Raw genomic sequence first — 8400 nt, forward strand, 5'->3', positions numbered from 1 at the left:
CGGATGGCACTGTGATAGACTGCATCCAGTTTGCTGAGTAGAGTGTTGGAGGGTTTTTATAGATTGGTAGGATGGTCAGTTTTACGAGGGTATGTTTGGCAGCATGAGTGAAGGAGGCTTTGTTGCGATATAGGAAGCCGATTCTAGATTTAATTTTGGATTGGAGATGCTTATTGTGAGTCTGGAAGGAGAGTTTACAGTCTAACCAGACAGCTAAGTATTTGTAGTTGTCCATGTATTCTAAGTCAGAAACCGTCCAGAGTAGTGATGCTGGATGGGCGGGCAGGTGCGGGCAGCGATCGGTTGAAGAGCATGCATTTAGTGTTACTTGCATTTAAGAGCAGTTGGAGGCCACGGAAGGAGAGTTGTATGGAAATTAAGCTCGTCTGGAGGTTAGTTTACACAGTGTCCAAAGAAGAACCGGAAGTACACAGAATGGTGTCGTCTTGGTTAGAGTTGGATCAGAGAATCACCAGCAGCAAGAGCGACGGATGGAGTGATGGAGTTTAGTATAGGCTATGCTCCTCTGTGATGACATCATACTGTGGTAATAGAAGTTTAAAGATTTACACCCAATCCCACATCATTCCCTGGCCCCCACCTTTTGGCATTTGATTTACAATATAGCATATACATTATGATTAGATACATATCATGGATCATGATACATACTGTAAGCAGGATGGTAATAGCTCCACCTTTAAAAGACATGAGCTGGCGCACATCCAGAAAAAAATGTGTTTGTGTGTAGGTGCTGACTAACGGCGAAAAATATATAAATGATCAAAATATAGAAAGTGGCACACTCCATATATAAACTCCCAGCAATTTATTGGGTATTTACCAATGTTTCGGCATCACTGTGCCTTATTCAGGGTAATGTCATGAATACTTGAACCAGGTTATGCAAACAAACTGCAATTAGTGCAACCAATGACAGTAGTGAGGGGTGTGTCATAATGATGAAGTTAATTAGAATAAATTAGTGAAATTGTTAAAATTAAAATAATAGTATATGGCATATTAAATATATTAGGCTATTGTTATCATTTAGAAACATAATTGAATATTGTACATCATATTAGCATCAACATACATTATTGCTAAATTCAACTTCACATATTTAATTGTTTACAGCACATCATTTCATATTTGTTACATGTAATCTTTTGGTTCAACCTTAATGTATAATGAGCATCATCAACAGTGGGAACATACTGGATGTACGCTAATAAGCTGTAGAAAGAATATATCAATTTATAAGACTTGTTCATAAAAGAAAGAATTGTTCATAAGAAGGGCCTGAGATCAAAGTCAATATTCAGACCACTAGGGGTCAAAGTTATTAGAGGATAACCTCTCTTTGAAGTAGTAGGATCTAGATGTTACCTCCTCTCCATGGTAGAGCAACATGCTCAATGCCTGTGTATTTGAGGGAGGAGATTGGATGGTTGGCTTCAACAAAGTGAGCTGCTACTGGATAGTCAATGTTCTTACACCTGATTGAGCTGCGGTGTTCAGCTATGCGTTTCGTTTGTCCTATGTAGGCTTTTCCACATGAACAGGTGACGAGATAGATTTCTCCCTTGGTCTTGCATGAGATGATACCCCTAACAGTGATTTTTCGACCTGTATGTCGGTGTCTGAATAACAATGTTTTTATAGTGCTATTGCACTGTGTGCATGAGCCACATTTGTAGTTCCCATTTAGGTTAGGTGTCAAGAGTGTCTGAGTGGGCTCAGGGGCTATATGTTGAGACTGGCTACTGGCTATATGGTAGACCATTCTTGAGGGGAAGGGGATACTGTACATACTATCCGCATATAGCAAGGTAATGCGGTCTTGTGTAGAAGTCTGTGTGTAATGCATTATTCTCTTTGATGATCCATAAGTCCAGGTAGTTTATTTTTCTCCCATCAGTCTGCATGTTGAATTTGAGGTATTCAGAGCTCTCGTTTAGTGGAGTTTGTAATTCATTTAGTTCCTGCTAACTTCCTTCCCAGAGCACAAAGACATCCTCTATGTATCTCTTCTATAGGAGGATTTTAGAAAGTAAGGGTGTGTCTCTGTTTTATAAATGAGTGCCTCCTCAAATTGTCCCACATACAGGTTTGCATAGTTGGGGGGGAAAAGTTGAAGAAAAAGTCTGAATCAAAGACAAAGTAGTTATTGGATAATACCAGTTCAGTAAGTTTTAAGATGCAATCATTGGAAGGAGCAAGGGTAGAGTCTCTCTGCTGAAGGAAGTGTTGCAGAGCCTGCAAGAACCTAGTGTGTGGGATGTTAGTGTACAAGCTCTCCACATCAAAAATGGCCAGCAGGGTGCCCTTGGTATCCTTCCTAAGGCCTCTATCAATGAGATCATGTGACTAGTGTCTTTGACATAAGATGGGAGATTCTGAACCATCGGTTTAATGTGGTAATCCACAAATGTAGAAATGTTGGATGTCACAGAGTCTATTGCTACTATGGGTCCACCTGGAGGAGGAGAAACTTGTTTGTGTAATTTAGCTGATCAGCATAGAAAGTTGGTAGCCAGAACTTCCCCACATAGAATTTCCTAACTTATTTTTGGTGATTTGTCCTGATTCCAAAAATTTCAGCTTTCACTGTGGATGAGATATTATGCTGGAATTCTAGGGTAGGGTCATAATTCAGTTTGTGATAGAAGTCACTCTTGGATAGTTGTCGTGACATTCATTCACACAGTCACATTTGTTTTATACAAACACGCCTCCTTGTCTCATTTTTATGACAATTGAAGGATCTGACTTTATGTCCTTAAGAGCCATTCTCTCATCTCTACACGGGTTATCATAGGATTTGTATTTCTATTAGTCTTTCAGTAGGTCACCTACATAATTTTCAAAGCAATCCTACGGAAGGGTTCTATGGACGCATTGCGTTTGGAGGAGAATTACACATGAACTTTCTGCTCTAAATGTAGTTCTCTCCAGAGTTCTCAGGTACCTCAGCTTGGTCAATGGCTCCATCTCCTCATTGACTCATGGTAGGACAGGTAAGTCTATTGATTAGCGTGGTAGACCTATGTATACATCTCACTGAGGATGACATTTCAAGTGGAGTAATGTGAATTTCACTCTTATCAAAGAAGTCACGCAATATGTTGAAGCTAACAATCCAATCTCCTCCGTCAAATACACAGGCATTGAGCATGTTGCTCTACCAAGGAGAGGAGGTAACATCTAGATCCTACTACTACAAAGAGAGGTTTATTGGATATCCTATCTAAAAACATTGACCCCTAGTGGTCTGAATATTGACTTTGATCTCTTTCTTTTATGAACAAGTCTTATAAATGGATATATTCTTTCTACAGCTTATTAGCGTACATCCAGTATGTTCCCACTGTTGATGATGCTTAAGGTTGAACCAAAATATTACATGTAACAAATATGAAATGAAGTGCGAAACAATTAAATATGTGAAGTTGAATTAAACAATAATGTATGTTGATGCTAATATGATGTACAATATTCAATGATGTTTCTATATGATAACAATAGCATAATATATTTAATATGCCATATACTATTGTTTTTATTTGAACAATTTCACAAATTTATTCTAATTAACTTCATCATTATGACACACACCTCACTATTGGAATTGGTTGCACTAATTGCACTTTTTTGTGTCACATTCACTGTGTTCAAACTCCCTGTCATAGATGAGCCAAGGTGAAACCTTCACAAAAAAACAAGTAAACAGAAACCAAGCTTGACGCAACCGTGGCGCACACAAAACACTCACAGAAAATAAATAATTACCCACAAACACAGGGGGAAAAAGGCTGCCTAAGTATAATTCCCAATCAGAGACAATGATAGACTCTGATTGGGAACCATACCTCGGCCAAGAAAAAAACAGACAAATTAGAATGCCCACCCAAATCACACCCTGACCTAACCAAATAGTATAATAATAATAATAAGTTCAGGGCGTGACATGTTGCCTACATAACCTGGTTCAAGTATTCACGACATTAGCCTGAATAAGACACAGTGATGCCGAAACTTTGGTAAATACCCAACAAATTACTGGGAGTTTTCGACTCTGTCAATCACCGTATTCTTATCGGCAGACTCAACAGCCTGCGTTTCTCTAATGACTGCCTCGTCTGGTTCACTAACTACTTCTTAGATAGAATTCTGTGTGTCAAATCAGAGGGCCTGTTGTCCAGACCTCTGGCAGTCTCTATGGTGGTGACACAGGGTTCAATTCTCAGGCTAACTCTTTTCTCTGTATATATCCATGATGTCGCTCTTGCTGCAGGTGATTCTTTGATCCACCTCTATGCAGAGCGACACCATTCTACGCAGACGACACCATTCTATGCAGACGACACCATTCTACGCAGACGACACCATTCTGTATACATCTAGCCCTTCTTTGGACACTGTGTTAATAAACCTCCAAACAAGCTTCAATGCCATAAAACACTCCTTCCGTGCTAGTAAAACGAAATACATGCTCTTCATGCTCTTCGGATTCCTATTTCACAACAAAGCCTCCTTCACTCATACTGCCAAACATGCCCTCTTAAAACTGACCATCCTACTGATCCGTGTCTTCAGCGATTTCATTTACAAAATAGCCTCCAACACTCTACTCAGCAAATTGGATGCAGTCTATCACAGTGCTATCCGTTTTGTCACCAAAGCCCCATATGCTCCCCAACAGTGCGACCTGTATGTTCTCGTTGGCTGGTCCTCGCTACATATTTGTCGCCAAACCCACTGGCTCCAGGTCATCTATAAGTCTTTGCTAGGTAAAGCTCCGCCTTATCTCAGCTCCATGGTCACCATAGCAACATCCACCCGTAGCACGCACTCCACCAGGTATATTTTACTGGGCATCCCTAAAGCCAACACCTGCTTTGACCACCTTTCCTTCCAGTTCTCTGCTGCAAATGACTGGAACGAATTGCAAAAATCACTGAAGTTGGAGACTTATATTTACCTCACTAACTTCAAGCATCAACTGTCAGGCAGCTTACCGATCGCTGTAGCTGTAAACTCAAACAACTACCTACCTCATCCCCAAATATGTATTTTTTTCTGCTCTTTTCTTTTCCAGTGTTCTACTTACACATCCTCATCTGCACATCTATCAGTCCTGTGTTAATTGCTAAATTGTAATTATTTTGCCACTATGGCCTATTTATTGCCATACCTCTTACTTTATATGCACACACTGTATACAGATTTTGCGTTATTGACTGTACTTTTGTTTATCCATGTGCTACTTTGTGTCGCACTGCTTTGCTTTATCTTGGCCAGGTCGCAGTTGTAAATGAGAACTTGTTCTCCAACTGGCCTACCTGGTTAAATAAAGGTGAGAAAAAGTACATTAAAACCCAATAAATTACTGGGAGTTTATACATGGAGCGTGTCACTTTCTTTATTTTGATAGGTTAATAGGTCCACCTTTAACATCAAATTCTGCTTCTATATTTGATTTCCTAGTAAAAAAGCATGAGCTGACGCACACCAAAACATTTTTGTACATGTGCTTACTAACGGAAGGTAAACTGTTAAAAATAAATAAAGGAAGTTGCACACTCTAGATATACTCCCAAACATTTAACACAACCTGTGCCAAAACATTGGTTGGAGAGGTCGATGCACGAGGAAATCAGTGTCTTCATCACATTTGATAAAACTCTGTATGTTCTGGCCCTCATATCCCCCAAGGTCAGCACTGGTTTTCCCCCCTGCCTATATGGGGGCACTAGCCATGGATTTAATCCCTTGCCAGGCCACCCTTGTGTTTCCTGAGGAGGGGTCCTCTCCACCCTTTGCTTGCCATGCCTCCTTGTCCACCAGTATCTGTATTTTGATCTCATTGTACATCTCTTAAACTGTCTATCACCCTCAGCATAAACTGCCTTCTTCCTATCAAGTAGTGATTTTAGACTTTTTGATACCAAGGCTTATTGTTAGGGGAATATTTTTAAAGATTTTTAGTAAGAGCTGTGACTCAACACAGAAGTTTACATAGTCTGAAACAACATGTGTTCATCAAGATCAGAGCTGCTGTCCTCAAATACCTCCCACATAGTACAGTCAAAACACCCCTTGGGGACAAGTGATGCCGTTGTCGTTACAGATATGTGGAACTGTGGGTTTTTCCCTCTCTAGGAGGCGACAGTAGGTTGGCCTGAGGTAGACAATATTATTGTGGTCTGATGTCCCCAGGAGGTCTGGTGGTGGCAGAGAACGCATTTGGTATTGTCCTATAGCACAAATCAAGAGTCTTTTCCTAGTTTGACATTTCACATGTTGGTGGTAATGGCAGGACTTTATTGCAAAGTACAATTGTTAAAATCCCCTAAAATACATTTGGCTGCGTTGGGAGAGATGGATTCCAGTTTTCTGTGACAGATTATAAATCATGTTTGATGCCTTTGTTAAATTAGCTTTCGGTTGAATGTACACAACGGTAACAAGCAATTGGGGAACTCACGGGGCAGATGGTTGGGTCGCAGAGACACAGAAAGCAGTTCAATGTCGGAGGTACAGAGTCTCTCTCTTACCAGGATCGATTTACACCACTGGTCCCTGACAAGCAGGCAGACGCCCCCTGCCGTGAAGTTTCCCTGTGACTGTCAGATCCACGGTCCCGCTCTGACCAGGAGTAGCCGGCTCCACTTCCCTGTCTGGGACTCTGTCATCCAGCCAAGTCTCAGTAAACACCAGCAAACAGGCCTCCCGGTATTCATGTTGGAAGCGCAGATTCGCTGATCAGCAAGGTGGTGGGTAAGGGAGTTTGTTCTTACATGTTTTATGTCTTTGTCTGATTCCCCAGCGTTTTCCACGCTTGCATTTGGGTTTGTAATCCACTCGCTAGACAATCAGGGATTAGGCGTGCCATTGGGATATACATGGCAATTGTGTTTGAGTTGCATTGTAGTAGGAACTCCCTGCTGTATTGGATTCCAGCAGCGTTTTCATCATTTAGTCCGTTTGTAGCGGGTATGTACACAATCAACAAGATCAGTCCAACACCCCACCACTGTAAATCTATCGTTGACAGATGGAAGATTGGCAGTGTTGACAGATGGCAGATTGCTTATAAACTAAGTGTACAAATTAAAAACAAGAGTGCAACACAAAACGTCACAAACACTGTAGGATGCAACAGGGGCGCGCCCTGCATGGGAGGACTTAACATGGTCCCACATACACCCGCACAGTCATGAAGAGGGCACGGCAGCACTTCTTCACTCTCAGGAGGCTGAAAGGATTTGTCATGGGCCCTCAGATCCTGAAAAGGTTCTGCAGCTGCATCATCGAGAGCATCTTGACTGGCTGCATTGCTTGATATGGGAATTTCACCGCTCCTTGACCGCAAAGCACTACAAAGGGTGGTGCGGACAGCCCAGTACATCACTGGGGCCGAGCTCCCTGCCATCCCGGATCTCTATATCAGGTGGTGTCAGAGCAAAGCCCAAAAATTGCCAAAGACTCCAGCCACCCAAGCCATAGACTGTTCACTCTGCTACCATCCGGCAAAGGTACAGAGACAGCTTCTACCCCCAAGCAATAAGACTGCTAAAATAGCCAGCCTGCTAAATAGTCAATTAATGGTACCCAAACTATGTGCACTGACTCCATCTTGCCCTGACCTTACGCATACTCACTAGACTTTATATACACACCATACAAACACACACATAACATACTCACGCATACCGACACAACACAAACATACATACACACACACACACACAATTTGCTGCTGCTACTCTGTTCTTAATTTTACTCATATTGTCATCTATCTGGATGACTAGTCACATATACCCTGGATTCATGTACAGTTCAAGTACCTCGTACCTCTGCACGTTGATCTTGTACTCCCTTATATATATTTCACCTTTAATTAACCAGGTAGGCTAGTTGAGAACAAGTTCTCATTTACAACTGCGACCTGGCCAAGATAAAGCAAAGCAGTGCGACACAAACAACAACACAGAGTTACACATGGACTAAACAAACAAACAGTTAATAACACAAAAAAGTGTATGTACAGTGTGTGCAAATGAGGTAAGATAAGGGAGGTAAGGCAATAAATAGGCCATAATGGTGAAATAATTACAATTGAGCAATTAAACACTGAAGTGATAAATGTGCAGAAGATGAATGTGCAAGTAGAGATACTGGGGTGCAAAAGAGTGACAAAAATAAATAAATAACAGTATGGGAATGAGGTAGTTGGATGGGCTATTTACAGATGGGCTATGTACAGCTGCAGTGATCTGTAAGATGCTCTGACAGCTGATGCTTAAAGCTAGTGAGGGAGATATGAGTCTCCAGCTTCAGTGATTTTTGCCATTTGTTCCAGTCATTGGCAGCAGAGAACTGGAAGGAAAGGCG

The 8400-nt window shown here is 41.4% G+C and overlaps 1 pseudogene; it reads left to right on the plus strand.

The window, feature by feature from the left end:
- The window catches only part of LOC127913263 (slit homolog 1 protein-like), a 106840-nt pseudogene that overhangs the window by 21826 nt on the left and 76614 nt on the right, over nt 1-8400 (plus strand).

Source organism: Oncorhynchus keta, chromosome 2, assembly GCF_023373465.1.
Source record: "Oncorhynchus keta strain PuntledgeMale-10-30-2019 chromosome 2, Oket_V2, whole genome shotgun sequence".
NCBI lineage: Eukaryota > Metazoa > Chordata > Actinopteri > Salmoniformes > Salmonidae > Oncorhynchus > Oncorhynchus keta.